Source organism: Silene latifolia, chromosome Y (assembly GCF_048544455.1).
Source record: "Silene latifolia isolate original U9 population chromosome Y, ASM4854445v1, whole genome shotgun sequence".
Lineage (NCBI taxonomy): Eukaryota > Viridiplantae > Streptophyta > Magnoliopsida > Caryophyllales > Caryophyllaceae > Silene > Silene latifolia.
In genome coordinates this window covers 412,191,394-412,194,759 of record NC_133538.1, presented here as the reverse complement: position 1 = coordinate 412,194,759, position 3,366 = coordinate 412,191,394, and the positions used below count along the sequence as shown (strand labels likewise).

The window sequence follows — 3,366 nt, the reverse complement described above, 5'->3', positions numbered from 1 at the left end:
GGCTCACTATCAGCAGCGTCCTCAGTCGATCGACCATGTTGCTCAGTCGATCGACTGAGTTTCTGATTCTAGAAGTCTGTTTCTTTGCGCTTGATCGATCGACCGGGTATATCAGTCGATCGACTAATATACCTGGTAGACGCCTTTTTCTTTCCTTTGTTCGTTCCAGCTTTGTTTTTACTCGGTTTTGCCCCATCTTTTTCAGCATTGTCCTCGACCATAGCATGCCCCTCCAGGGTCGACCCGCTCCTCCAAGTGATGGCATTAAGGGTCTCCTTTTGGTCATTTTGAGTCGGTAAGTGTCCCGGAGCTCGAGTGGTATTCTTGCTAGCCAATTGGGCAATTTGGCTCTCTAGTAGTTTCATCCCGGCCTCTCTAGCTTGGGACTCCTTTTGCAACATATTCTTCAATTCAGCAAACTCAGAATTTTGGGATTGTTGCTGCTGCGGCACATAGGGAGGTTTTTGATATGGTTGTTGCTTGTGAGGGGGCACATAAGCTTGCTGCTGCTGCTGCTGTGGAGGTTGAGTCGGATTCAGGACATTCTGGCTACTCCACCTCAAGTTGGGATGGACATTCGGCTCATAGTACGTGTTTGTCTGCCTGTAATGTTGAAAGGCAGCACAAGACTCGAAGGGACTAGGACAATTTTCTGAGACATGTCCCTCAGCTCCACATCTTCTACAGACGAAAGGACCATCTGAAACAACATTCACATGATACATCCCTCCTTTTGAAGCTCCTCCCAACTCGTATTTGTCAAACCTCGCCGTGAGAGCCTCTAATGCAGCTACAGAAGGGGATTCAGCACTCCTCCTCTTACTGCCTCTCGAATTCCTATATTCAGCTTTATGGGTGGCTAAGTCATCAATGATCTTCCACCCCTTAGTCTCTCCTATATTCTCAGAAAATCGGCCATTGGGTGAGATCCAAAATAGCCCCTCGATCGTCATCTGACCCGTTATATAGCGATTGCAAAGACTCCACTTTTCGAACCCATGGTGCGGAATAGTTCGCACCAGCTTCTTGAAACGGATCCATGCTTCATGGAAGTTCTCATCAGGTCCCTGTTTAAAGCTCGTGATCTGAGCTCTAATGGCATTCGTCTTCGAGACAGAGAAGTATTTCTTGTAGAATGCCAAGGCCAAGGAATTCCATTCGGTGATCCCATGAGCAGCTCGATCCAGATCTCTGTACCACTCCCTTGCAGCATCACGGAGTTAAAATATAAACATAGTCTCCTTTATCTGGTCCTGGGTCACACCGGTCGGCGGGGGTATAGAGCAGCAATAATCGATAAATATCTCCATATGCTTGGCTGCATCTTCATTTGCAGCTCCCGCGAACTGGTTCCTCTCAACTAAGTTGATATAGGAGGGCTTCGGTTCGAATTTCCTATCAGCTCCAGGTAATTCGAACCCCTTGTAAAAATTTTCAGCTGTCGGCACAGAATGACTTGCTATAGTTGCTTCTTCAGCCATGACTGGAATTTTGGATATGTGATTTGTCTCTTTGAAGAAGTAGAAGCAAGGAGATGTAGGTGGGTCTTCTTCGAACAGTTCGTTCTCGTAGTAACTAGACAGAGTACTCAGCTCTTCCTCTGTCGGCAATACTCTAGATGATCGTCTCAACTCGCGCAAGGTCTTCTCAATCTCAGGATAGAAAGGTACTAATTCACCACCCTGTGACCTGCGCATAAGAAGAAACTACAAAAAGAATATAAGAAAAGTTTAAGGAACGGATGTCACTTAAACTAAGAAACAGACTAAAATAAAACAACTAAAAATTAGAACAATTGCCTCCCTAAGAACAACGGCGCCAAAATTTGATACCCGTCGTTGTGAGTACCAAAAATAAGATTTATAAAACCTATTAAAACTAACGGAAGCTAGTGGTAAGTGGTCGAACCACGGGGAGGCAAATGTAATTAATAATTGTCTAATTTAGTCTAAGGTAACGAATGTAGGGGTTGATTTGATTTGGTCTAGAGCTAAAGGCAGTAAAAGATAATAAACTAAGGAATATATTAAATCAAATATAAAGAAGGGTACTAGGATGGTCGGTTCACTATAGTTTCGGCAGCAGCAAACTAAGTCGGTCTAAATCTAACACATGAGGCGGGAAAACAAGAGGTCCTCTCGGTCCACTCTCAACAGATAGCATCTTTTGATCTCGCTATAAGTCCCTAATATCACTAATACTGACTCTCGTCCTAAAAAGTGACTAATAATCTAAACTTTACCTATCTTTCGATCTCAGCATAGTTTAGTCATTTTAATTGGTGGTCAATCAACTGTCCCTATCTCTCGATCTAATGGGTCAGTCATATCCTAAACATTCAACTAGTCGTGTGCACTCGATTCGTCGAATAAAGAATTAAAACAATTAAAACGAAGGTAAAATCTCACGTGGTCAGTCGATCGACCAGGTATGGCAGTCGATCGACTGACACGCGATTCAGGCCGTGTTAATTCTACGCCGCCAAATCTATAGTTCCCCTACATCCTAGCACGATTAAATTAGCTACTCATACTAGAGATGATAACAACAATGAAATTAACGAAATTAACTACTGAATTCATGATTAAAACAACGGAACAAAAGGGCTAGCATAAAACGATAATTATGGTTTCGGGAAACTAACTAACAATTCTATATCTATGAATGCAAATAAAGTAATAAACTGGAATAAGAAGAATACTAAAATCGTAGAAGAGTTGTAACGGAATGATTGAAAGCACGAACGAAAATCCAATGCGAAATAATATCCCGAACCCTAATTATTTGATAAACTAAAACTGAATGTAAAATTTGATAAAACCTAGATGATTATATCTCTGAACTAGGTTACGTTGTATAGAAAGTATACGTAACATAATTCGTAAACCTAATAACGCTTTGGGCTTTGGAAAACTCGTTCTATATCTTCACGTCTGAGTAGCGGCTTGGTCGATCGACTGAGCAACATGGTCAATCGACTGCTTTGAGCCGAACAGTAGCTACTGGAACCCAAGGCTGTGGTCGATCGACTGAAGGCTGTGGTCGATCGACTGAAGTAGCTGATAGTTAGCTTCTATAATCTCGTGGATTTGTCTTTTGGGCCTTGGAATGCGCACCAAACTCGTTCCTTAAGTGAATTCTTCACGCCAAATACAATGCAGGATACTCGGGGACGGATTTAGCTCAATTTCCGTTGAATTGTTCACATTTCTGCATTAATGTACAAAAACACGAAAGTAGACGAAAACAGGGAGAATAGTAGCATAAACTACTAAAATGAGCTCTGAAATTCGTGTAAAATAGGGTGTAAAACATCATATAAATGACACGCATCAAAAGGCTTCAAAAAATTAAATATCTATAAAT

At 41.9% G+C, this 3,366-nt stretch overlaps 1 non-coding gene across 1 annotated transcript; it reads left to right on the top strand.

The window, feature by feature from the left end:
* The first annotated feature begins 993 nt into the window (after positions 1–993).
* LOC141636010 (small nucleolar RNA R71) lies at positions 994–1,100 on the top strand. The gene has a single exon (XR_012540656.1). It is a non-coding gene; the product is annotated as a small nucleolar RNA R71 (small nucleolar RNA).
* Positions 1,101–3,366: the final 2,266 nt, after the last annotated feature.